The sequence below is a fragment of the Lontra canadensis genome, unplaced genomic scaffold (genome assembly GCF_010015895.1).
Source record: "Lontra canadensis isolate GAN:19392208 unplaced genomic scaffold, GSC_riverotter_1.0 scaffold99, whole genome shotgun sequence".
NCBI classification, from domain to species: Eukaryota; Metazoa; Chordata; class Mammalia; order Carnivora; family Mustelidae; genus Lontra; species Lontra canadensis.
This window is the reverse complement of record NW_022631093.1, coordinates 3434043-3461742: the sequence shown is the minus strand read 5'-3', so window position 1 is coordinate 3461742 and position 27700 is coordinate 3434043. Positions and strand designations below refer to the sequence as shown.

Here is a 27700-nt window from a genome sequence, read left to right as displayed (position 1 = left end):
CGAAAGTTGGCTCTCTGCGGAGTCTAGACGGGTGTGGTCTGCATTGGGTCTCACAGGCTGAATTTGTCCGACCACTTCCTTCTGGCTAGATTCAAGCGGATGTCTGGGGACCATTAACCATGTAGGTACCTTCCACCACCGACAGGCAGGGGGCGCACGCGAGGCGCCGAACTGCCTCGGGAAGTGCAGCTTCCGGCCTAGGGTGAACTCTCTGTTCTCTCCTTCCATGAAGGGCTCTGGAAGGTGGGTAAGTTTGCATTACCCGGGTACCCCTCCATAGCCTTATTCCCACTAGTTTTAGATTCTTTTCCTGATTCTTAACTGACCCACATTTCAAGTTCTGTTGTCTCGTCTACACTTACTAGTTGGCATTCTCTAATGAAAGATTTTTCTTGTTTTCTTATCTTCCTTCTCTCCCTGGCCCTCTTTTTGGGAGTTATCACTGTGGACTCATGGTCCCCCCTCCCCCCCATTAAATGTGCCAGAATCTCCACCATTATCATTCTTCTTTTCTTTATTCTTTTTTTTTTTTTTTTTTTTTTTGGTAATTTCTGTGCCCAGCGTGGGGCTCAAACTCCTGACCCTGAGATCAAGAGTTGCATTCTCTACCAACTGAGCCAGTCAGGTGTCCCATCATTATCCTTTTTGATGCTAAATTTGTCCCAAATCTGTCCAGTTGGATCCTTTTTAGATAGGTTCTTGTGTCTTTGAAACATGACCCCATTAAATCTTTGATCAGTCCCTTGTTTTCTGGTCCAAGACCTTCCAGATTCACTTTGTGCTTTACCTGCTCTAGAACTAGAATCAGCTGTTTTTCCAGGAAGTCCTAGTTTTTTCCCCTTTGATTTCCTCACAGGCTGGACATAGAGAATATACCTATTTCTTTTAAGATGGGCCTCTCGGAGAGATCTGTCATATCATAGTCACTATTTGAAGGTGATATCTGTGGTGATGATGGTTGTGACAGATGGAGGTGACCTTTGGGAAGTAGCAAATCACCACCAGAATGCTAAGAATGGGCTCAGGTCCCCACAAAGCCAAGGTACTCAGTAGGCTGAACAGTGTCCCCCAGAAGGTATGTCCATATTCATATTCTTGAACCTATGAACATGACCTTATTTGGGAAACAGGATATTTGCAGAGGAATTAAGTTATGAGGAGAAGCATCTGGACAACCTGGGTCCTAAATCCAATGGCAATCACCCTTATGAGAGAGAAGAAAGGCTCAGACACAGAGGAGAAGACCGTGTGAAGAGGAGCTCAGAGATTAGTGCCTGCAGCTCCAAGACACAGGAGCTGGAAGGGACAAGGAGTTCTCTCCTAGAACCTTCTGAGGGTGGCTCTGTCAACACCTTGATTTTGGACTTCTGGACTCCAGGACTGTGAGAGGACCAACTTCGATTGTTTTAAACCCTCCAGTTTGTTGTGCTTTGGGAAGGCAGACCCAGGAAGGTCACAGAAGCACCAAGAAAGAAATTTGCTTGAAAAAGCTTCACGGTAGTTAACATGGAGGAAATCAAAACGGTGTTTGGCCACCGTACACTTCCATTATGGTATTGTTTTTGATCTGAAATCACTGCTTGGGTCCTCTAAGGTCTTGACTCCATTCTGACCCCCATGTTCCTGGCTCCTGGTGCGGTGACTGTGGCTATGTGGTGTTTGCCACGGTCTGCAGAATGGCTGACACAACCCCCCACCCCAGGTGGAGGGGTCACCCACTCTGAGTCCTGAGCCCAGGCATTTGAGGGGTCGCGTCCATCAGGGGGCTGCCACCTTAGAGTGACAGCCCTCCACAGAGCAGAAGGGCCCCTGGTGGCTGACAGCACCCCCCATTTCCTGGTCTGTGCACCCAGGGCCACATGACTGCAGAGGCAACACAGAAGGAAGAGGACCTGGGGGACAGAGCTAAGGAGACACCAGTGTGCTGGTCTGGAGCTGTCGGGAGCAGCCCCCACAGCACAGGCTTGGGGTCCAAACAGCGAAGCTAGGTGGGGGCGGGTGTGTGGAAGGCGTCTGACAGAAAGCTGGTGTGGTGGAGTGCGGTGGGCTGGAGCACCTGATCTGCTTTGGTGAGGGGGTCTGCTGGGGGGTGTGGCACCAAGACCATAAGCTGGCTTGTGGCCAGCAACCTGGTGACCCTGCTTGGTCTGACTCAGGATCCTGTGAGCACAGGGTTTCTCTCACAAGAGCCAAAGCTAATCTCAGGTTGAGCTGTGTGTGACCTCAGGCTTTGTGAGTGTTTTTGTCCCCTGAATGATGTGGGGCTTTTGAGTAGGTGGGTCTTCAAAGCTGAATCAGGCCAGGGCACCTACATGAGGCCTCATGGTCTGGGCCATGGGCGTGAGCGAACTCTGGAGGAGTTTTTTTCTGCAGAAGCCCCCCACCTGCCATCCCTGGGACATGCAGAACCTCGGCCTTCAGACTAGACGAGGGAAGTGGGGAAACGACCTTGGGCCCAAGCCTAACCCTCCAGCCCTGGAACAGTGACACTGCTCTGACCTGCCTGATCTCCACTAAGAGCCAAAGAAAACCATAAATTCCGATTAGGGGAAGACGTTGGTAGGTAATGACATACAAAAAAGTTTGTGATTAGTGAACTGTAAAAGCTAACATGACATGCTCATAATTGGGATGTATTTACTGCACGAAAAACGCCACACTGCCGTTGGGACAAAGTGACTTTGAGGGAACTTGCTAGGGGAGGCTGACACAACTTCCCTCTCTTGCTTACCAAACAGCAGTGATCGTTATTGATGGTGCTTTTCAAACGGCAGCTACAGAGAGAGAGGGGCTGTGATTTCTTGTCAAAACTGCTTTATGGGGTCGTATTTTCTGGGTGTTTAAGAAGCCTTGTTCATTTGCGGCATTATCCTGGGTGATTTATGGACCCTCAAAAAGCTTACTTCATTTCAATGTTTTAGACATTTTGCTTTTTTACAACAAACCTTCTTCCGATATAATCAATGGAGGTTTCTCCATCTGGCCTGGGAGGGGAGTGCCGTGTGGGTTTATAGCAAAATCAATACGAGGATAAATGGACAGCAAAGAAAGTCCATTGTCAGGGTAGAAAGAGGCTTGTAGGTCTCTGGCCCAGCACAGAGCCATTGGCCGGGGCTGATCCGGAGGCTGGCCCCGCAGAATGTGGTGGCAAGGTGTTCTCCCCACTGACCAGCCTGGAAGGGTTGGGGACAACAGCCAGGCGGTGGGGAGAGGGCTCAGCCACATTTTAATTAAATAAGTTGGTTTATAAGTAGCCCCTCTGCAAGTCTCATTAATGTTTGATGCTGTTTGAATTTGCGTTTTCTAATTAAAGTAAAAAAATGACTCCCAATCATATCAGTGTTCGAACATTGGCTTTCTAGGGGATGACAGAGCAGATGAGCAGCTCCTAGCTGGGTCTGATGTCTCCTGAAGGAGACTTCACAGCAGCAGGGGCCTGGGAGGAGCTCCAGACAGACTTGCTCCCCTTCCCTGCACCGGTCCAGTCCATGCCAGGGAAGTCCCTGTATTTTCTCTGGAGGCTTAGAGGGGTACTGCTGCTTCTGGGAGTGGGGAGCTTAGAGGTGGAGGAATGTGGGGCACCCAGATGGGACCACTGTGAGGTACATGGGTCGTTTAAGGCAAATAAGAGTTTGCTTTTCCTGGAGAAGGAAAAACTTACAGGCCTCTTGAGCCCCCTTGGAGGAACACAGTAAATATTGAATTAATGAGCAAACAAAGGATATTGAGGCTGGAAATAAAATCTAGTTCCAGGCAGAATGGACACCCTCTAGGGGCTACCTTTGCTCCTTGGGCAGCCTCATGGTACAGATAGTTGCTCACTGTCCCACCAGCTGGTCTCACATTTATCCACTCATGCATTCATGCACTGAGCACCTGGGATGGGGCAGGGCATTCCCAGAGCCCTGGGGACACGGTGGTGCCTAGGACAGGTAGGCCTTTGCTCTCATGGAGCTCATAGCCTTGGGCAGGAGTAGATTCTGAAGAAGTGAGCACACAAACAAACATATAACTACCAATGAGAAGCACTGTGAAGAGCCCAGTTAGCTCCCCAGTGCCCTCAAGCACTCCCAGCACTATCTGGCCAGAGGGACCACCCCTCGACCTAGCACTTGGTGGATTTGGTTCTGGCGCCTGGCAAGCGATGCTTTCTCAGAGACTTGCTCATCTCCCTCTGCCTTCTGATTCTGAGGGAGAGCAGTGCCCTTACCAGAGCAGGTTGCAGAAATCACCATAGTGTGCTTATTTATTTTTAAGCTTTATATTACAAAAATATATAGTCAGAAGAGTAGAGGGAATAGTACAATGGACAATTATAGTATAGTGTATATTAGAGCAGTAGAACAGACACCCTTATGCCTACAACCTATCTTTAACTACTGTTTACATTATGACATTTTTGCATCATCTCGTTCTTATTTCTGAAGTGTTTAAAAATAAATTACAGACACCATTACATTTCACCCGTAACTATTTGAGTATGCACCTCCAAAAAATAAGGTGATACTCATACATAATCATAATGCCATTGTATCAGCTAGAGAAGCGGAACCAACAGGATGTACGTAGATACATAGAAAGAGATTGAGTGTAAGGAATTGGCTGAGGCAGTTATGGAGATTGAGAATGCCAAGATTTGCAGTTGGCAAACCCAGGAGAGCTGACGGTATATTTCCAGTATGAGAGCCAGCAGGCTCAAGATCAAGGAGGAGGCAACATTTCAGTCCAATGTTTCAGTCAGGCAGGAAGCATTCCCTTTATTAGCAGGAGGGTCAGCCCTTTCAGGGTAGCTGCTCTTCAACTGATCAGACAAGGCCCACCCAATGGGAGAGGGGAATCTGGACAATCTGCTTTACTCTATTCAAGTGTTAATCTCATCCAAAAGAACTGTCACAGATACACTCAGAATAGTATTTGAGCAAATGTCTGAGCACCCTGTGACCCAGTGAAGTTGGCATAAAAAATTAACCATCACAGCCATTATTGTGCCTCACAAAGAGTACCCTGATCTAATACCCTGTCTGTATTCAGATTTCCCCAAACATCCTTCAGATGAGAGTCCAGTCATAGACCAAGCCTCGAATTGGGTTGCTGCCCATGACCTTTTGAAAAGCCCAGCAGCCAGGGTCAATGACTCCTCCAGGTTTGTGGGGGAAGATGTTCGGATGTGGAATTTGGCTGTGGGTCTGAGAAGATAATTGTTTATTACCGAGAACAAGCACAAGTGAAGCATCATAACACTCAGGGCTGTATCCCCAGTAATTTATGGGCTGCAATCATGGAGCATTTATGTCCTAAGTGCTTTACATCGTTAATTAGACACACCTGGGAACCCCAGCAAGGGCAAGTCAGCATGACCCGGATTACCTCCAGTAGAGTAGAGAAAGCAGAGCTGTCCAGGGAAGGTCACCAAGCAGGTCTGGGCTTGAGTGTGGAGCGCAGGCCCTAAGAAAAGAGTGTTGGGCTCCTCTCTGAGGGTCAAAGCCAAAGTACAGCAGCCAGCCTTAGTCCATCATTCTGAGACTCAGGATGGATTTCTCCTCCTTTCCCAGAGGGACCGTTGGCAGACTGGAAGCTGCAGGGTCACTCCCAGGCGTACGCATTTGTCCCCATTCCAGATCAGGAGTGGAAACTCCTTCTTGGAATATGTTCCCGCTGTGGCCAGTGGCCCTCTGGCTCTAGAAGGCCCTTAGGCCCCTCTCTGAGAAGCACTTCTGAGTGCTCCTGCTTGGAATTCACGGAGGCTGCCTTTGTTCCCCCTGCCACATTATTTTTCAAAGCGATGACCCGATGAAGCAATTACTATTCCACTCGGAATGAAGATTCCTGCAGCCTGCAGCCACCCATTGCCCCTGCAGCATCTGTTAACTCTCCTCCCTTTCTCAGAGATTGTCTCCATTTCCATGGCTGCTCAGGTCTACAAAGGCTCCGACAGCAAGACCGAGGCCCCCTCTGCATGGATACTTGCTCAGGAAGCAGCTCCACAGTATCCAAGAGATTTGCGAAGGAGAATTCGGTTCCACCCATGCTATTTGCATTCTGGATGCTTTTCTCCCCTTGGTGAGCAAACTCAATTAAAATTTACATTTTATTTGTAGGCAAATTGTGGCTACAGTCTAGAAAGTTTCACCGTGGAAGAGCAGTTCCGCAATGCTTAGCCAGGCCTCGTTTGTCTCCGACACGACTGCTTGCTCCATCGTACCCTCCATCACGAACAGTTCTGGAGCGGAAGGAAATCACGCGGAGGAGCCCTACGTAGCTTCTGCATGCTGAAGGGTGAGGGCCATCCTCTGTGGTGGCGGTGGAGTCCTAGCTTGGAACTTCGGAGGTTGGGGATGTCAGGCTTCCTAGCTGCAGGAAGAAGATGGGACCTTGCCCTTGGAAACCTTGCCCTTGAGGAGCAGGGCCATGGACCTTTCTCACGAGGCTCTCTGCTCTTTCCCCCACCTTCCCCAGAAGTGGCCCTTCAAGGGGCTCAGCTGGTTCTGGCTCAGTCCCTGGTGGGTGCTCCGTGTCTGGGTGGAGGACCTCGGAACAGCGGCACCAACTGCCCCGTTCTACTCACAGAAAGGTTGGCTTCCAGAATACTGTATGCTGCGACTCTGCGGTCTTAGTGGTGTCTGAATGAGTACGGGCCAGCAGGACATGGGACCACAGAGTCCTTGCTCACCCTTGGTTCAGGTATATGTGCAGATATTCTTATAAAGTTATAAATCTGTTTGTCTTCAGGTCGCTTCGCTGGGGAAGGGGGTCCGCGAAGGACCGTTCACTGGCTCCCAAATCGCACTCGGGCGCCACTCCCCTCCCCATATCTGCCAAGTGGGATGCAGTGGGCACCCAAGCGTACAGGCAAATTCCAAACTCTACACTTAGGATACTGCTTAACATCTCCCGCAGGGCCCGGCTTCAGAGCTGTCAAGACAACGAAGTGCTTTTGAGTACAAGGCTCTGTGCTCAGTGTCGCTGCAGGACTCGGAGCTGTGCTCTCCCAAATCAGAAGCAGGAACCGCGCGACTGTCATCACATTTTGTTATTCTCTGCCTGCATCTACATAACATTCCTGCAAAGTGCTTTATAATCCTTTCATTAGTCATTCATTTGCTTAATTGCATAGCCTTCAATTCAGTTAGAAAATCGGATTTTAAATTCAAGTTTCCAAGACCAACAGTTTTAATTCAGAAAACCTTTTTAAGAAACTGGAGACATTTCCAGGTTTTGAGCCCCATCCCAGTCACAGTGACTGGTTCTGGAGTATAGAGTGAGACATTTACAAGGGGCGGCAGAGGTGGCCTGCTTCTAAGATTTAGCTTAGAGTGGCCAAGAGGTACCTGGGTGGCTCAGCTGGTTGAGTGGCTGCCTTTGGCTCGGGTCATGATCTCAGGGTCCTGGGATTGAGTTCCACGTCGGGCTCCTTGTTCAGGGTCTGCTTCTCTCTCTCCCTCTGCCCCTCCCTCTGCTTGTGCATTCTCTCTGTGTCAAGTAAATAAATAAAATCTTAAAGAAAAAAAAAAAAAAGAATGGCCAAGAAACCCTGCCCACCCCCTGGAAACAGCAGGAGCACCAGCTGGACAAGGAATGCAATAGCCAGAAAGAGTTCCATTGCTAAAAAAGGCTCACAGGCCCCAGGAGAACCTATGGCTCCCTGCAGGGCGCGGGTACAACAGGGCAATAGCATTAGGCAGAGGAAACGTATCACAGCGGAGGCTGCTTCGCAAAGCCGGGCCCCACCGTCTGGAGAGCCCAGGCCTGAGCTCCCGTCCTCTTTGCAAAAGGCCGTTCGTTCTGGGCACGCTTTATCTCTTGGACCAGGAATCTTCAGTGTGTGCACAGAGCCCTTCAGAATGGGGAAGTCCGAAGAGGAGCCTTGGCCAGAGCTTCCTAACCCCTGCTGGTCATGTGGGCATTTTTCCTGCGGTGGTACTGGCCTCATGGTGGAGACCTTTGGGGGGCTCGTTAGACCAGGTGCAAATCATCAATCTTGGTGTTATCAATAAATGATGCTGTCAAGTGCATACAGTGCACCCCAAAATGCCTCTGACCCATGGTTGCAAAGCAACGCTATTAATCAGTGAGTTTTCTGTGCTGATGGCGGGGTCAGCACCATGTAGGTATATTTCTTATTTTAGGAACGTAGCCCAGGCCAATTCTAGGCCACTTGGAAACAAGCCTCCCAGCAGCTCAGGGAGCCTGGGTGACCAAGAGTGGAGAGGGCATAGGACTGATCCCCCTTGCTGGTGTGACCGTGACCCCAGCCTGCAGCCTCTCTCCCCTACCTCCACCCTCTCTCCCCTCCCTCCCAGTCTCCATTTGCCACCAAAACCCCACTTTGAGCATGCAGATTTGCTCATGTCCTTACTCAGATGCCACCCTTTCAGTGAGCCCTTCCATACATGTCCTATTTTAAATTCCACCCCTCCCACAGGCTCCCTGTTCCATTTCCCTGCTTTATGTCTTTTCTTTTATGTAGAACTAACAGATCTTGCTTTTTGTCATCTGTCCTACTCAACTGTAGGTGCCATGAAGCAGGGGTTTCTCTGTGTGTTTGCTGTGTTCCTGTACTAAAGTCAGCAAGTGCCTGGCCTGGCTGCCTGAAACCCATCTTCACGACCCCGGTTTTCAGAACCCTAGCCGGACCCTCTCAAGCTGGGCCCATGCTGCCTTTTTTTTTTTTTTTTTTTTTTTTTTCCCATTGCTTCTTCCATGCCACCCAGTGCATACTTGCCACTTGCCAAGTGCTTCTTGGTCCCATACACCCCTCCACCCCTCACCTCACACCTGCTGTTCCAGTGCCTGGAATTCCTTCCCCTTGTCCCCTTCCCTGCCACCTCTGGTACCAGAGCCCCAACCCCACTCCCCCAGCTCCTATATATCCTTCAAGGCCCAATTGGAATGTCATTTCCTCCCAAATGCCCATCCCACCCTGTCTCCCTGGGATGTGCCCACAGTCAGAGCCTTCTGTGCAGGCCCTGCAGCTCAGCCCTGCTCGGGGGCCTGCTCTTCTGTCTATAACCACTTGCCTAGTGGACTGTGAGGCATCAAGGGAAAGGAGGAGTTAGGTTTTGCAGGTACTGGGACGGCCCCCACCATCAAGTGTGTCAGGTGCCGGGTACTGGGCTGAGTGCTTGAGGTGGGTAAGGCCTTTTTGATTTGTCCCTCTCCCCATGAGGTAGCGATGTGACTCTTCCCATTTTATGGAGAAGCACACTGAGGCTCAGGGAGACCAAGAGCCTTACCGAATATCTCATGGCTAGTAAGTAGTGGAGCCAAAAGTCAGAGCCAGGTCTGACTCCAAAACCTGGACTCCTGACCACTCTTCTCCCGCACATCACCCCCCTGGCTTGTTTAGGTTCTCTGTCGCATGCCGTTGGGGGCAAACACCACCTCTGCCCACCTCTGGTTTTCCCCCGACAGCTTCTGGTCCCTTGCCCCAGCCCTTGCTGTGCCTGGCTGTCAGATCTGGGAGAGGAACACAGTGTACTTGCACCATCCATTCTCTTGGTCCTGGGAGCCAGGCTGCTCCCAGACAGCACATGCTCCTGTCTCCTCTCAGTGCTATGGCAATGTCCCCACCTGACATGCTGAGAAAGCCTCCCTCATTTGGAGGCAGAGTATGAGAAGACACTTGCCTTCAGATACACGTCATGGGGCTCCATTCAGTCCATCTAGAAATAAAGGTGACCTTTTGGTTTTCCTCTTCATATCTCATACATCAATTGATTCAGGGTTCAAGCAGACAAGGGGGACAATTACCTACTGGGTCCTTGAATATGGACGTCATTAAATATTTCCCAAATGACCTAAGGTGGGAGAAGAGAGTGTGAGGAGCAGAAGGTGTAGGGGGCAGGGGCCTGGGCACGGGGGAGGGGGCTTCAACCTCTCTACAAAGCCTAAGGAGAGAGCCCTGGGACGACGGAGAAGCTGCAGTAAGGTTCTGGGCTTTGATCCTGGAGCCCAGGTGAGCCAGTGCTGGGGCTGAGAGGGTGGTTCTTTCAGGGCAGCGTCACACTGCGTTCTGAAGACATCCTCATGCCTCTCGCATTGGCCTGGCCTCCATCTGGTCAGCATATTGCTGGTGGCCATGACCAGCCTGCAAGGCACATGAGGCTGTGGCCTTGAGGGTAGGCAGTAGTGCTCTGGGCCCTGCGTGTGCATGTCTTGCTGCCTTCCAGCTGTCTTGCCAGCGCGGTACTCCTGGCCATTCCAGCCTGAGGGGCAAGATAGCATCTTGGCTTGGGTCCCCCTGGCCTACCCTGAGTGCAGGCTCTCTGGCCCCTCTGGCTGGCTGCACACGGCTGGACTGTACTTGGAGGCTTGGAGCCACCTGGAGCCAGGAGCAGGCTGCCTGAGCTGAGGACGCTTCCCTGTGTGGGCAGGGCTGCTCAGAGCTGGGCACTCCAGGGCTGGGTGGCCATCCTCTCTGCCAGGTTTTCCTCCTGAGTCCAGGTGCTCTGTCCCTGGGGCTTTGCAAGTGGAAGAATACAGAGGCTCAGGGTTCCCTGGCTCAGCCAGAGCCTCCAGAACTCCCCCTCTTCCCTCAAAGAGGATTCTCCAACTTTTAGTGACGCTAATTGCAGCACCGAATTTAATCCCCCTGAGCCCTCGTTCTCTGATGATGGCTGCGGTCTTAGGTCCACAGGTCCTGGGGTGTCTCTCGCGTTGCGTGAGCCCCTGGCTGACTGTCTGGTCAGTCTGCAGGATCAGGGACCCTGAGTGGTGAAAGCTGGGGTTGGGCTGGGCTCTGAATGATATACAGGACCCAGGTGAGGGTTTCCACCCGTCATGGCCCCAATACCCTATCGAGTCCAGCCTGCCTGCCTGAGCTGTCAGAGGAACAGGTAAAGGTCTCCAGAAAAGAGGAAGGGAGGAGGTAGCAGGAGGAGGAAAAGAAGTCAGGTCACAGCTGGGCATGCCCCACAGAAAGGCTGTGGACACCTGGCCCCAACAATGCCCGGGCCGCCAACGTGCATTATTCATTAGGCCCGGCCTGGCCTTCCGTGGCCGGTCATCTACCTCGAGCCTTCATCTCTTCACTCTGTCCTGTATACTCACCCTCCCGGGGAAGCTTAACACATTAATGGCATTTGATCCAGCACCATTCTCCTCCAGTTAAAAATAAGGCTCATAAATCGAGGCCATGCCCTAGGGGACAGCAGTGTTATAAGCTCTCACCTGTTGGTGTTCAAACCTAGTTACAAAAATACGCAGCACCTCTGCACCAGGGAGGGAGTGACCTACTTTATACCTCGTGGACTGACACCAAATGGAGGGGGGCAACGTCTAGGCCGTTGTTCTGTTTGGAAATTCCCGATAACCCTTTGGCTCTGGCTAACTGCTTTCCTTAAAGCCAGAAGTCCCTCACCAGTGTGGTCTTCTCCGTTTAATGCCGCAGTGTGTCTGGTTCTGAGTCCACATAGCAAAGGGCTCGAGGCTGCAGGGTCTCTGGGCATTTGAGCAGAATTCTTGGGCTTCTACCTCTCTCTGCCATCAGGGTGTATGTCCCCTGGAGTGAGGAATGAAGCCTTCCCAGGCCTTTGATCCCCTCCCTTCTCCATGCCTGGTGCTGAGGTTCCCGCAGGATGGGGCTCTAGCGTCTGCAGTGAGCTCAGAGACTGCCCGCCTCAGAGCCTCCCTGCCTCAGAACCTCCCCTGGGTCCGGAGCCCGAGGATGCATGGAAACATCTGTTGCTTTCTACGTATTCCTTCAACAAGTGTTAAATGTCCTTATCAGCCTGCACAGACAGACGCAGCGGTAGGGAGTGCGCACACGGCAGTGGTATGGGCCGGGAGAGGGAGGCACGCACGTGGTAGGCTGCTGGGAGGGACTACAGCATGGAGGTTTGGCCTGGTCACTGAAGTCCAGGCTGACTTCCTGGAGGAAGCGATGAGGTTGCTGAGCGTCATGATGAGGAGTAGCCAGCTGGGATGGGGGTGGGGAGAAGAGTCAGAAAATGGGCTGTGGTCAGCCAGGGAATCCTGCCCTGCAGCCTCCTGACCCTAACTGCCCGTGGCTCTCCCTGGGCTGGGAAGGGCCCCGGGCCCAGTGTCCCGTCTGCTACCTCTGCTCCTTCAGCGCCCCCACCTCCAGCACCCTGGGCCATGTGGAGGGGGTGCAGCTTTTGCTGGCTTGAATTGAAGAGGAGGTCATTTGTTCAGTCCCCTCAAGTTCTTGAGGTTCACGTTTCTTCCATGAGGCCACCTGTTCGGTGGAGGTTGGCAAAAGTGGGGGCAAATGCCCAGATCTATTTCTACCCCTCGCATGAAATTCAAATATACTCTTGATATTAATTAAAAAAAAAAAGACATTTGTTTTCCTGCCAAGAGCAGCATGAGGAGAAGGCTGGCTGGCTTCAGGAGTAGGGGTACTGTCCTATTTTGTGTATTTAGAAGTTGGGGCTGAGGCTTTGCATTTCTCCCCTCTGCCTGCGGCCTCCTGTTGGATTCGACTTCTTGCACATCAGTGTCCGGTCAGACGGCTCTGTTGTCCAGGCCATGTCCCATGTACTCGCCATGGCCAGGCCTGGTCTGACACAGCTCCAGGAGCAGGTTGCTGGGCTCGAGGGTATTGCCTCTGGCCAAATCTTGGGGGGTGGTCCTGTACATTATAGATGGGGGACAGTGATAAGGTGAAGTAGTCCACGGCCACACAGAGAACCCAAGTATCCCCCTGCAAGGCCAGCTCTCAGCCCTGGAGGATGTCAGGTGCTGCTCCAGTGTGGACGCCTCTGGCCCTTCCTCATGTCCACGGCCATAGCTGTGCTCCCTAGCGGGCGAGGGGCCTCACCGCCGCACGTTCTGAGGCATCCTGCAGCCTCCCCATGCGGCAGCTGACCCCACCACCCCTCTCTCCTTACCAAGGCGGCCCCCAGCCTGCTTGTGGAAACATCCAGGCTTCCAAACTGGCCTTAGGGAGGCAGCCTTGCTGGAAGGGGAAGCTCTCCCAAATTCTGCCCCTGTAGGACCCCTGGAGAACCTAGGAGCTAGAAGGGGTCTCTAGCTGTCTAAGGGCTGAAGCAGTGGTGGTTAACGAGACCGTTACTGATAAGTACTGTTACCCTTTGTGGAACAAGTAGAGTCTAATTAGGCATATAAATGAAGTGCATGACGTTGATTTTACCACGTTAAATTTATACTTTCCAAAAACCTTCCTCAGGCTCTTGTTTACTGAAACGGTCCCATATGGCCTAGGATCCTATGGTATCATCCGATACTACGAGAGATAGGGACTAGCATCCCATTAGGCGCAAGAGAAGCAGACCAGAGAGGCTGCTCAGTGAGCCCACGTTTTCTTGTCCCCTCGGGGCAGAGCAGTGCTGACCTCCCACTGGCCACTGCCCGCCCCTCTGGAGAAGCCGGATCCAGTCCCGGGGAGGTGCTTTCTCCCTTCCCTCCCTGTGTCTGCCTCATCGAGGTGGAAGAGAGACAGGTGGAGCTGCCCCGCTCCAGCAGAACCACTTCAAGATCTCACCTGAGAGGCGGCGTGATTTTTTTTTTTTTTTTTAAGATTTTATTTATTTGAGAGGGATAGTCGGGGGAGCAGGACAGGGTTAGGGGGAGGGACAAGCGGACTTCGCATTGAGGGCAGAGCCTGACGTGAGGCTCTGTTTCATCACCCTGAGATCACGACCTGAGTGGAAACCCAGAGTCGGATGCTGAACCGACAGCGCATGCCTCCCCCTTGCCTCGTCCCCCACCCCCAGCCCCCAGGTGCCCCGCAGCGGAGTGATTTTTGAAGTTGTACATGCCCTGTGGCCTACACACAGACTTCCCTGGACAAGAGAAGGACCAAATTGCCAAGCAGTGAGTACGACACCCTCCCAACCAGACACGCTCCAGCTCTTAGGAGCAGCAGCCAGGTTTCTGCTCATTTATGATCTGGGCGGGACTGAAGGGTCAGAGGGCAGATGGGATGGTCCTTGCCCCGAGTGTGGGATGGTCCTTGCCCCGAGTGAAAAGCAAAACACAGGGACACCAGAAGGGGAGCAGGGACCCTGGAGGCTGAAGCTAGACCCTTCTCAAAGAGGAAACACAGGTATGTCTTAGTGCAGACCCCTGGCGGTGCTTGCTGGGCTGCAGCCTGTCCCTGAAGGGCCGGAGGGAACAGGGCTCCACCATCGGTATGCTCAGACCTCTGTGCTCCTGCTCTCAGCCTGCTCTGCCCGATGCATTATTAATAAGGCAGGCTTCATTTCCAGTTTTTGGGTAGCTAATTTGTTCCTACAATCATGATTTCAAATATCACATGAATAATTCAGAAAATTATTTTACTGTAGTTAGATAAGCCTGTTAGCTGTCACACATCTGAATAAATTAGTCTCTCCATCCCAAGGGGCATGGAGGGCCGTCTCTGCTGGCCGTGCAACAGGGGGCTAGCCCAGTCCAGCATAAGACTTAGAACTTGGTTTCAAGAGGCCAGGTCTGTCTTGGGACCGAGGGGATAATAGGCCTCATAATTTGTCACGGAGAAGCTGCTGAGTGAGAATGGGTCACTCACAGATAGCCGTCAGTCACCCCCACTGCTGTTCGGGTGGGAGATGTGAGTGGTTATTTAACAAGCCTTGTGGGGCCCAGCTCTGGCCTCTCTGGCTCAGAAATGCACAACAGTGTCTGTCTTCCATGTGTGAGGGAGCCGGTGGTCAGACAGACAAATCCCTCCACCGTCATTGTTCAGGAAGGGGGTCCAGAGAGAAATTCACCTGACTTTTTTGTATTCAGATGAGGGGAGTGGCCTGGTTCCATCCGTTATTAAATGTGTTGTATTTGGGAATTTGCTTCCCTTCTCTGAGCCTTTGTTTCTTCCTCTATAAGTTGGGCACGCCCTTTCTAGGACACCTCCCCCCACTGGGTTTTTGTCAGAGAGGAAAATGAAAGAATGGTGTGCAGAAACTCCACAAACTACAGAGAACAGCAGGGATGTAAGGGCTATTCTGGGCCTGCCTCCTTCAGGACAAGGACTTCTCCGCACCCCTTCTTACAGACTCGGGAAAAGGCCATTCCAGCCTTCTCCCTGACACACATTCTGCAATCTGAGACCTACCCAGTTTCCTGGTGATGGAGTAACCATTGGCCAAGGGCCGGCACCTGTCTCTGCCCCCTGGCCTTGCACCCCTGGGATGCCATTCTCAGGAACAACTCTGGGTGGGACCAGAGACCCTTGAGGTGGCAAAGCCTCTGGGGACAGAGCCGGCTCTGGTATATCACCTGACTGAGATTCTCTGTTGGTGAAGGCAAAAGAGTAAGATGCCACAGGCCCCATGAGGGAGCTGCTTGAGCACTAGGGGCCAAAAAAAGAGGAAGCTGTGGCCTGGTGGCACTTCTGTTTGCATGTGGCACGATGCTGGCTAGAGCAGGGGCTCCCCAAAGGCCTGATGAAACAGCGACAAAGTCCCTCAGCCCCGCTTGGGTCATTTGGGCGCCTTGCACATGTGGGTTCCAGCAGGAGCACAGCTTAAACAAGAGGGTGGGGAACAGCGGGCTCCCGGGCCTGGTGGGGGGGGCTGGGTAGTGAGGTCAGGGGTTGGGGTGACCAGGGCAGCTGGCTGAGGTGAGGTTGAGGTCTGGGGCTCCCTCCCTTGGGGGAGGGGGCGAAGGAAGCTGCAGGGAGGGCTGAGATTCTGGATGCATGCAGGGCTGCTGAATAAGCCATTTATCAAGATCTTGGGGACAGGTATTTACAAGGAGAAATATTTGCATGTGCATGTTTTTCAAAATGATTAATATTCAAATTAGCGTTGGAGATCCAAATTGCTAAAGTGTAACTAGGCAGAAAACTTCTCTCACAGCTTGTAATTTTCAGTGCATTCCACTGTCTGCCCCTACCCGTGCCCACCGCCCCCCCCCCCACCTAGTTCCCAAAAATATGTCTGAGATATTTCTTCTACAGACTTGTCTTGGAGCAGCAGCAGCTCCCTGGGAATTCATTTCCTGACACTTACCATGCTGTGGGCGCCTGACGCTCCAGGTGGAAAAAGTGGCTTCCTTGTGACCACCCAGAACCCTTGAAATGGCCACCTCCCGATAGGCTCCCCCATGCCACTCAGGCCTCCCCTGCACACATCACACCCCACAGGGGTCATTCTAAGTCACAGATATAAACATCCCAGCCTTGTTCTAGTGACATCACTGTCACCCTGTTGCTTGGGGAACAAAGCATGTGAATTCCTTTTTCTGGAAATCATCATTAGGACCCCAACTAACCTTACAGACCTCTAACCTCTCTCACCTTGGCTTGTCTGCCCCTGGTGGAAAGTAGTGAGAGTAGCTACTTCTATTTCTTAGGTTTAGAGTAGGCTGTAACCATGCCTGCCGGCTTGGAGACTGTTCCTAATCCTATAAGATACGTGTGGAGGAAGGGAGTTCACTGCAGGCTTGAGGTGATAACCTTTGACAGATCTTAGTTGCCGGCTATGACTGCTCTTGTCTGAGGAGGGTTCACTGAGCATGGGCCCCATGAACCAGCCTCTGGCCATCGGGGGCTACCAGATGTCACGTGCTCCACCCACTGGCAGTCACGGGAGTCCTTATTCTTGGTTTGTCTTTCCTCTTACATATTGAGCATTCCCTGAGAGCAGGTACACTTGTCAATTTCCATGTCCCAGCACTTAGCATCCATCCACCCATCCATTCATTCATCCATGAATCCAACTAATATTTATTAAGCCTTTAATGAGTTTTAAGCCCTTTGCCAGGCATTGGGAATAGAGCGGCTATCAACTCAAATCCATTTCTTGCTCTCAAAAAGCTTGTTGAGTGGCCAAGGCAGAAAGACAAGCAAGCAACTACCATACAGGATGTCAGGGGACTATGGGAGCTGCAGGAAGTGCAGACCCCAATAGGACGGGGAAGGAGCAGAGAGCAGGGGTCAGAGAAAACCTCCACAACCTGTGATGTGTGGGCCAGAAGAATGGGTGTTTGAGAGAGGGGGACTTGGGGTCAGGCAGCTTTGTATTTAAGTCCCAGTTCTTCAAAGTGAGGAACCACGGACCGGTGAACTAACCTTTCTGAGCCTCCATCTCCTCATCTGTGAAACGGAGATGATAGTGTCTATCTCATCTGGTTATTGGAGTGATTAAATGAAAAAATACATGTAAAACATTTAGGATTGTGCCTGGCACTTGGTATATGCTCAGATCTCTGCCTATTAAGCTGAGTCTTGAAGGGTGAGTAAGAAATGGCCAAAGGCAGAGTGTCCTAAGCAGCAGGACCTGCCCCAGTAGCTGGTTGGGGCAGAGTGGGAAAGGGTTCAGGAGGGAGAGGCCTGGATCTGACAGTAGGGGATGTCACTTCAGGAGATGGAGGGGGTGCTCTGAAGCCAGTGACTCAGCTTCCTGGGAGTCACTGGAGATGGGTAGGGAGCCAAAGAAGTCCAAATCTTCATCTGGCACTCAGAACGAGGTTCCCCAACCTCTGTTGTTGACTGACAGATTTGCACTCAGCCACGGGCCTCAGACAGGGAGAGCAGGTGCCCCTTTCGTGTATGTGATGGGGATGAAAGTGTCCAAATCTCTCTTCATCCCCCCTTCCTTCCCAGTCCACTTCCAGCCAGAGGACTCAGGCTTTGTATGGTGAAGTCAATAGGGAACGTTCCCCTGCCAGAGAAGCGCAAGTCGAAAGCAGAGAGACTGGTGTCAGGAGGAGCCGTGGAGGAGGTCAGGGACCAACGGTGTCTGGATGGGAGAATTTTTAGGGGTGGGTACAGCAGCAGGTAGGCAGGCTGCTGATAGAGAAAAAGGTGGGAAAAGATTTTTAAGAACTTTTGCTTTGCATTATGAAGGATTCTCCCTCTGGAGATAAAGGTTTAACTTGCTTTGTAATTATATTTAATTTTTGGACTGGTACTTTTTGGAAAGCAAAGTTGCACCCAGACTGGCTCATGAGGCTGACCAACTCTGTGTAGCTTACCTACTAGTGTGGCCAGTCTGAGAGGTGGGGCACATCCATGGTCTCACACATGTTCAGCCAATACTCACACCTGAGCACTCTGAACTGTGCCATTTCCCCTAGAACATGCTGGATTGTGGGTGATGTTCCATTTACCATATTCCCAACCATAACACAAGGGGGTTAGAAATACACAAAAAACAAAAGTGTTAAACTGAATGGCATTTTAAAAAGTTGTCTTTTTTTTGGGTTAAGATTTTTATTTATTTATTTGACAGAGAGAGAGAGAGCACAAGCAGGGAGGGCAGGAGAGGGAGAAGCAGGCTCCCCACTAAGCAGGGAGCCCAGTGAGGGACTCGATCTCACGACAGTGGGATCATGACCTGAGCCAAAGGCAGACACTTAATGGACTGAGCCACCCAGGTGCCCCTAGCAAATTTGTCTTAAGGGATGCCTGAATGAACAAAGAAACCCAGAACAAAAATTGGAATAATTTTTTTAAAAAGGCACAAACTGTCAAAACCTATGCTTTGTGGATTTTGGCTGTTGCCAAAACAGTACATTTAGAAAAATTGTATAATTCTAAATCCTTATGTCTCCAGGAAAGATTAAAAAGCAAAACAAAAGCACACACAGAGCGAACTGCATCTCCACATTTCAGATCTTCCAGATGTAAGAAAGAGGCTAAGAAAATTTGGAAAGCAAGCAATAATAACCCTGGTTAAACAAAACTGAAGAAATGAGTATTGATGGACAGAACCAGTAATTAAGGCTTTGAGAAAATCCACAAACCCATTAGTCCAGCTGATGAAAGGAAGAGCAAATATGTAAACAAATAAAGCCAGAAATGAAACATGAGCTGCAACAAATAATATGAAAGAAATCTGTAAGATTTGGGGAGAATACCGATTTTATTTATATGAATAAATAGGTGGATATGGCTGTGTATGCACAAGAAGTTCAAGATAGGGCACTAATGCCACCAGCACACTTGCAAAGAAAATGTATCTTTTTAGTCACTGAGTTCTGTTATGGCTTGAATTGAGTTCTCTTCCCTAACCACCCTCCCCGACTATTATGTTGAAGCCCTATCATTCCCAATCTCCCCCCACCCCCAAGTGAATTATGACTGTATTTGGAGATAAGGCCTTTGTTCTTATAATCAAATGAAGATGACATCATTAGGGTGGTGCTAATCCAGTATGACTGATGGCCTTATAAGAAGAGGGGAGATTTGAACACAAGCATGCAGAGGGAGCGCCCTATGATGACCGGGTCAGAGATTGGAGAGTTGCAGCTGTAAGCCAGGGAACACAGGACTGACAGCCCCATTGGAGGCAAGGGAGAGGTAAGAACGGGTTCCACCCGGAGTCTGAGAGAGAGTATGTTCATGCCAACACCTTGCCTTCAGGTTTGTGGTTTTCAGAACTGTGAGCGCATCAATTTCCTTTGGAAGCCACTCACTTTGTGGTTATTTTGTTAATGGCAGTCCTAGGAATCTAACACAGGTTCCCTCTACCTATCAGCTATTGGATCACGTTTGTCATGTTTCTCAGGTCTCTAATTCATTAGCCTTCTTGATCTGTCACTCAAGAGAGTAGAATGTACAGTCGGGGGCATTTCCGTCCATCTTTCTTGTATCTATTTTGTGGCTATGGTGTAGGAGCCCTGTGTTTGTGTTGGGTGGTTATTGTTGATTCATTGATTAAATATATACAGTTGTAACTTTGTGTATCTCATAATAGTCTTTGCTACCAAATGTACTGTATCTGTTATAATCTAACTGTTGCTTTTTTTTATTTTGTTTTTTGAATAGACAATACATATCAGGGCAATATTTTGGCATTTACTATTTAGGGTTAGGGTTCTATAAGTGTTTTGTTAGGATTTCTTTTGGTAGAACTGCATGTTTATTTTGTTTTAGAATTTGTGGATGAACTTTCTCAAGCATGACTTGTCCTGCAGGATTTATGTGCGGGCACAGGATTGGCAGTGGGGCACAGAGATGCCCTTGAATCCCTGGTTTTGCCCTTCCAGACCTCCAAGTCCAAGGAAAGTGATTTCTTTTTGCAAAGAGGTCAGAACTGGTATTTCATGTCATTTCATGTCAGAACTGGTACAGGGATGGAATATTCTGACATTGCCAATAAAAAAACCCACGAGAGCAGGAGAAAGAAAGTGGGGCAAAAGAAAGGGAAGAGCAAAGGAAGGGCTTCGGGTGTTTGAGGATATTTCGAGAAGCCTTGCTTCCTTATAGTCAGAGGCTTAGCAGCAGGTGTCTCTGCTCCTGTCCTGTGTATCAGAAGTAATTTGGCTGGGACGCCTGGGTGGCTCAGTGGGTTGAGCCTCTGCCTTTGGCTCAGGTCATGCTCTCAGGGTCCTGGGATCGAGCCCCGCACCGGTCTCTCTGCTCAACAGGGAGCCTGCTTCCCCCGCCTCCCCCCACCCCCGCCGCCTGCCTCTCTGCCTACTTATGATCTCTTTATCAAATAAATACATGACATCTTTAAAAAAAGAGAAGAAGTAATTTGGCTGAGGTGGGATTAGTGCTGTGGGAGAGGTTGCATTCCTCTTTCTAGCATCTTTGCATCTGAAGTCCACTTCTGTCTGATCTGCTGTGTCTGCTGTCTCTTTCAGGGGAACCTGAAAGCCACTCATTTTGTCTTCTGTTCTCAACTCTGCCATGAACCAAATCTCTGAACCCTCCCCTCCTGTCATGATTTGGAATTCCCTGGAAAATTGGGCTCCTCTGGGTAAGGCACCTGATTTCCATCTTTGGCGAGAGTGCCTTTTGATCTGGTGTCTCTCACAACCCTGCCTTAGAGAAGCTGTGAGCTCCAACAGAATAGAGAGAATGCCACATCTCACCGCCCTTCAGGACCATCAGCTGGCATGGTCTGAGCTGCTCTTGGCCGCTGGTGCCAGGGGCCTGGACAGAAAGGTCCTCTTCTACGAACCCAGCACTACACATTCAGCCATCACGTTGATTTCCAGCTCCCGTCCAGGCGTTAGAGCGAATGCATCCATCACCCCTACAGCTTCTACCCTGGAGCCATCACAATTTAAGAGGTCTTTGCTGAAATATACTCTATTAATAGAAACCACAGGGTCCAAGTCCTTCTCTGGCATTCTCTGGACTAAAATGTCTAACTTAGCCAAATATATTTATCCTGATCTTCATGGGCCATGAGGGGGTGGCTCTAAGAGCCCATAAACCAGGTAACATAAGGAAAGGGTGAGCAGCTCAGAAATAAATCACCAAGTTGGTGCCTCTGTGCTCTCTCCCTGAGATCCGAGGACTCAGGGTGGGTTCCCCTTGCATAAGTCTTTGAAGCCTTTGAAGTCTTTGAAGACTGGCCAGCTCCCTGCAGAAGCCTGACCTGGCCAGCTCCCTTGATGGTGGGACCAAGCTCTGGGCAGGTTCTAGAAGGAGCACTGTGTGAGTGGATCCTGTTGGATCAGAAAATATGGGCAAAGCAGCAGCCTTCAGCCCAGGAGATGCAGTCTTGTCCCAGGACACAGGTGTCTCTCTCTGAAGCAGCATAAGCAAGCTCGGCCAGCATCCCCATTCTGGCCTTGGGTTTGTCGTCCCCAGTGGTGTACTCTCTAAAAGTAGACAGCTTTCCACACAGTATCTCATGGGAGACTCACAGCCACCTTACAAGCCAGATGTTGTTATTCCCGTTCCCAAGATCTCAGGGGGGACGAAGCAGAACTAGGATTTGAACAAGAAGTCTATGACTGCAGAGTCTGTGCTCTTAGCAACAACTGTCCTTCATTCTGTGATTGGGGTAGGCATTGTTGGAAGGGAGGCCAAGTCTTAGATCCTTTATGGAGTTTATATTCTTTGATTCCCTTCTACCCACCATCCAGACCTATTCAGAGGGAAGAAGATGTCTGTCGACTTCATCCAGCTGTCAAGTTTAATAGCCTAATGAATGAAAGGTCTGTAGGACAGAGGTGGAGGCTGGCTCAGTGACATGAACGAGTCCCCCCGTAATCCACCAGCACTTGAATCCCAGTCCCTGCCATCTTCAGAGACCAGAGAGGTGTTCCAAAGGCCGGGTTGGGGAGGGGCTTCAGTTTGCCTGTAGTCTGGCCCCCTGAGTGTCCTCCTACACACAGTCCCATAGGGCAGGGGAGGTGTGTGGCTTCCCTGGTCCTTCCGTCAGCCAAGGACTCTCACCACAGATGATCTGGAACAGTCACTGACCTTGCCACCCCCAACACTGAAGAGTGGCTTTGGGATACACCCAGGATAGCCATTGTTTTTTTTTTTTTTAATAGCTGGTGAATACCATGTAAGTTTCCCTTTTCTGAATCTCCGGACACTGATCAAGGCTAGAGAGATGCAGAAACCAGAAGGCAAAGTAAATGTTATCTCAGATAATTCACACTCGGAGAGACAGTGTCTGTGACAGCTCTGAAACATTGGGAAAACTCTGTAAAGCTTAGAACCTTGTACAGAAACGAAATGGGATTCCTGTTATCTAATCCCGGGCTGTCCGTGTTGGTTTCTAAATCTTCATTGTTCGACTTCGACATTTCTGGATCTCCTGAAGCACAAAAACATGATCAACAATGAAACTTGGCTTTTTGGGGCTCCCCTCATCCAACTCTTCATCCTGGGTGTGACACCCAGAGATTTGGAACTCTTAAATGTATTGAGTATCTGCCTTACTGTTTCCCTAAGGGACCCCTAACCCCTGTGTGGATGTGGGGATGGAGAGGGGGATTTGGATGAGGCTGATGTCTGGTCCCTGAGCTGTCCAGAGAAGATCAGCTAAGAAATTTAAGCTGGGCACCCCTGCCTTGCTACCCGCCCCTCCCTCACAGCAAATGCAGTCCCAGAGCCTACCCACATCAGGAGGGACCTGTCCCACCTCTGCTTCTGCTGCTTCCTCCACAGGCGCACACAGCCGCAGTCTATACCAAGCAGGACCTGGAATGCTTGCCATCTTGGAAATAGTTGGGATGCGCTAAAAATGCAGCGACAACAGCATTTGAGGGATATTTTTAAGGGTGATAGGATCTGAGAGTCATTAGTGCCAGAAATGTGGGTCTCATCTTATTTTTTTAAAAACCCAGTGCCACATCTCCAGATGCTCCAGCCTACACCTCAGGCCACGTCCTCAAACAGCCACACCCATGGTGTCTGTTGAGTGCCGGGGACACAGTTAGAAATCCTCCTCGTGGAATGCCTGTGTGAGGTTCCAAGTCCTCATTATTCCCACTGGGACAGAGATTTGTGCCTGAAGAGACAGGTCTTCTTATCTAGCCACTTGTCCTCCCAGCTTGGATGCATTTCACACGAGGCTCACTCCAGGGAATGGGGATATTTGAGGCCCTCTGAGCCTGAAGGCCACACCCAGAAGAGGGAGTCCCCCATGAAGCAGGCATGGCTGACCCCTGTGGTCAGTACCCAAGGCCCAGGCCACAAGGGACTAAGCTCCATCAGCACACAACTGGCTCAGTGACACGACCCCCTTCAGGCCTGCTCTGCTGTGAGCCCTCCACAATCCACCAGCCCTTGAACCCCAGTCCCTGCCCTCAGAGACCAAACAAATGTTCCAAAGGCCAGGAAGGGGTTTAGTTTGTCTGTAGCCTGGCCCCCCATCCCGAGTATCTGTCTGTACACAGTCCCAGAGAGCAGGGGTGGGAGTGCGGCTTTCCTGGCCCAGGGGAGGACCCAGCCCTTTTGCTTGCTCTGATGCACAGGAAAAAGCAAGGAATTTGGAGCTGCAGAGAAGAGGCTTCCCAACTTGTGGTCAGAACTGCTTCTCAGATGACTGTCTCCTCTAGATAAGCACTGTCCTACACAGATCTAATGTGAGCCACACAGATAATCTAAATATTTCTAGTAGTCACATTTAAAAAAGTAGAAGGGAACAGGTAACATTAATTTGAATAATACATTTTCTTTAACCCCATCTATCCAAAGTGCTATCATTTCGAGATGTGGCTAATACACAAAACTGCTAATGGGATAGCCTACATTCTTCTTCTTCTTCTTTTTTTTTAAGATTTTATTTATTTATTTGACAGACAGAGATCACAAGTAGGCAGAGAGGCAGGCAGAGGCGGGTGGGGGAGGGGGAAGCAGGCTCCCTGCAGAGCAGAGAGCCCGAAGTGGGGCTGGATCCCAGGACCCTGGGATCATGACCTGAGTGGAAGGCAGAGGCTTTAACTCACTGAATCACCCAGGTGCCCCTGCATTCTTTTTTTTTTTTTTTGCACAAATCTTCTGAAATCTGCCATGTACCCGTGTACTTTATATCTACGTGTATGGGTTTGAAGTGCTCGATAGCCGAATAGGTGGCTAGTGGTGACGGTGTTGGACAGCGTAGGTCTAGAGCCTGTTCTCGGTGGGTATGTGGGAGGGCAGTAGGAGGGACGGGAATAGGCTCCAGATCTGGAGGGGCAGATAACCCATCATTCCTAGTTGCCATTTCCTACGGGATCCGGGACAGAGGAAGGGGGCTGGTGTTGGGGCCGGTGCTCTGCACAGGCTGTTTTCTCCCCGTACGTCCACGCTCAGGGGAGGTGCTGGGGCTCCAGTGGTTCCCTACACAGGCTGGAAAGGGTTCAGAGGCAGCCTTACTGGTGGGGTAGGACCTGTGAGCAGAGAGTGGCCTTTGTGCCCCTCTTCTCTCTCTCATAATACCGTTTCTCTGTGAGACCAGGAGCAAGGTCATTCCAACAAATACTTCAAAACTCTGGCTGTGTGGGAGGCCCTGCTCTAGGATTGGGAATAAACAGAGAAGTTAAAAAAAAAAAAAAAGACAAAAACCCTGCTTTTATGGATTTTACTCTTTAGTTGAGGAGAAGGTGCAGAGAGAGAGAGAGAGAGACCATAAACAAATACTTATCAGTGGTGATGAATATTGTCTTAGTCTGTTTGGGCCGCAGTAACAAAATACCACAGACTGGGTGCTTTATAAACAACAGAAATTTATTTCTCGTGGTTCTGGAGTCTGGGAAGTCCAAGATTAAGGTGCTGATTCTGTGTCTGGTGAGGAACTGCTTCCCCAGAGACCGCTGGCCAGCCTTTCACGGCAACCTCATGGGGTGGAAGGTCGGGGGGAGGGACGCAACCCCACCGAGGTCTGGGGAGAGCCTCCCGGCAGAGGGAAGAGCATTTGTGGAGGTCCAGCAGCAGACGTGCACCCGCTGCGTGGGAAGGTGATTGTGGAGGAGAGTGGGAGGAGGTGAGGTCTGAGCGCTGAGCAGGGCCCACAGCATGTCCCTTGTAATGATGTTGTTTTTACTCTGGGTCAGATTCAAGGCTGCTGCATGTTTATTTATTTATTTTTTTAAAAATTAAAGCAGCTACTTTATTTTGAATGAGAAAGAGGCCTGAGCAACTCAGAGTGTTCCACGACTCGTATGAAAGCTTGGTTTTGGGAGAAAACGATCTTCTCTCTGGCTGGTCCTGTCATCCACTATGACCGCTTCTAAACAGGCAGGCATGGCGTCCCCTGACATCTGCTCAACCAGATCTGCACGGAGCCGTTTGGCACTTACATTTGGGGAGATGAAAGCCAAATGCATGTGCCAATACTAGGCTGCTGACGGCTGATGCTGAATTAGGTAAAACGAATGTGATTTGTCTGCATTCCCCCAGTTGCTTCCGTGTAAAAGTCACTTTGATGATTAAGCTCCTATCATTAAAACATACTCTGATCAAATAATCTTGCAAAGGCAAGCACCCCCAGCCTCAAGTCTCTAATATAAGGGCAAGGAGAAGGGACAGGTTCTCTGCGGTGACCGTGTTCTGGGCATTTGCAAAGGTGAAGGGTGGGCCAGGCCCCGGGGAGCGCCACTGCTTTGCTGTCTGTGCCCCAAATTCCACATCCCGCCCCTGAGCCTCCAAAGGGTCAGCTGGCCGGTTGCATGCTGTCCACACCCGCTTCTTCCACAAACAGCCACGTGGCCTTCACGTGGTTCTTCTCCTCCAGCGTGAAGCTGGATAAATCCCTGCGGGAAGAGTTATCACGTCTCCTTTTTCAGGAAGATGTGGACCTCTTCTGCCTCTTGAGCTCTCACATCAAAGTAGCCACTGCCGTCCAAGACAGAGTAGCGGATCTACTCATCCAGGTGCCGGTGCTCCTCGAAGAACGTCTTAATCTTCATAATCTGGTCATTAATCTTTCCTTGTGGTTATTACGTCCATCCCGGAGTAGCTTCTCCCTTTTCGGATCTTTTCTAATTCCGGATCATTCTCACATTTCTCAGCATCCAGCTTCCAGCTAAAGCCGCTGTCCCCTATGCCCTATGGCCACCCCCGTGCCTCCTGCGCCAGCCCGCCCCCCTCAGCCCCAGCCACCTTCCCCTTCCTCTTTATCAGCCTCCTCTGCCTCCTCCTCCTCCTCTTGCTCCTCCCTCCTGCCCTGGCTGAAGGACACGGTGAAGTGGATTTGGGGGGCAGCCTGTTGCGGGAGTCTGTGTGGGGGTGGCAGGCAGTGGCTGTAAGCTGCCTGGGCCTGGTTGTGGGGGGACAGGAGAAGGAACCTGATGCTGTATCCCACTCAGCAATAGGGCAGGGAGACCTGACTGCTGACGTCAGAGAACCCTGGGTACAAAGACTACCTTGAGGGCCTTCTGTGAGTGGAGGGGACCATCTTGGAGGAAGGCCTGCGGCTGTGACCTTCACGGCGCTCCTTTTGTTGGGCTGTGCGGTTAAGTAATGTCATTAAGATGAATGTGTGTTTTGGTAAAGGGTGTAAATATATGAATAGTGTCCTCTCCAGGCCCATACATCACCCTGTGTTTTATTCAGTGCCTGGTGCATAAGCTAGAAGGCATGCGTTGCTATTTGGGGCTGTGAGTTTTAAAAGTACATTAAAGGAGTTTACTGAAAACTCTTGGCAAACAGATAAAATACAATTACTCTAATTCCCAAGGCACTGCAGACAGAATGTCCTGAAAACCTGCAGTGTAATAATTCACAGGGAGCTGTGGCAGGCAGCCTGGGAGGCATCAGAAGCACGGCTTTTGTAAACTTCAGAGGCGGCCAAGAGCTGTCCCTCGGGAGACCCTCGTCCTGTGTTTTATTAACCTCCCTGTTTCTGGCTGAGAAGCTGCAGGGAGACTCTAGCTGGCAGGGGTGGCTGTTGCCTTCCGGAGCTCTACAAGGGTCACCATGGAGGGGGGGAGCCATGTGACCTCCCGTTTTCTCTGGCTGTGCCCTGCCTGTCCATGTGACCTTGAGCCTCGGGCTCTGCTAGTGATCATCTTGCACTATGGAGAATTCTCCCTGTGGCTGGGACTCCTAGCCCCTTCCTGGGAAATGGAGGCTTTGGGTGGGACACCTGGAAGAAGGGTCTTAGTGACTCCATGTGTCAGCTTCCCAGAGAATTTGAGGTTGGTTTCTAAGCTATATACCAGGGACACACAAGGACAATTCCTGATGCAAAGGCAGAGATGCCACCCCACAGCTTGGACAAGATTCCACAGGTGCTCTGGTCTGCCTTGCTTTTCCCTACGTGCCAGGGAGATTGGAAATGTCCCCAGAGCTTGTAGACTGTATTTGCCACTGATCAGGGAGCCATCCTGTGTCTGTGCCCAGTATGGACACCAGGGCTGTTCCCCAGAGCCCAGGGAGAGCCAGAACCCTACTGTGCAGGAGAACTGGTAGACAGCAGGTGACTTAGCTCCTGGGCATTTCCCTGATCACAGGTGGACAACAGACAAGGGTTAGAACTTTGGGAGCTTGGATCCCAGTTTTTTGGAGAGGGGGCAGAGGAAGGGCCTTCCTTGAGCAGGGCTTCTCCCTGGGTTCTGGTCCTAAAGCAAAGGCTGCCCACTATTCAAAAGCTGGGCC

The 27700-nt window shown here is 50.8% G+C and overlaps 1 pseudogene; it reads right to left on the bottom strand.

Moving 5' to 3' along the window:
* Window positions 1-26010, bottom strand: part of LOC116855186 — an 81624-nt pseudogene extending 55614 nt beyond the window's left edge.
* Between the last annotated feature and the right edge of the window lie 1690 nt (window positions 26011-27700).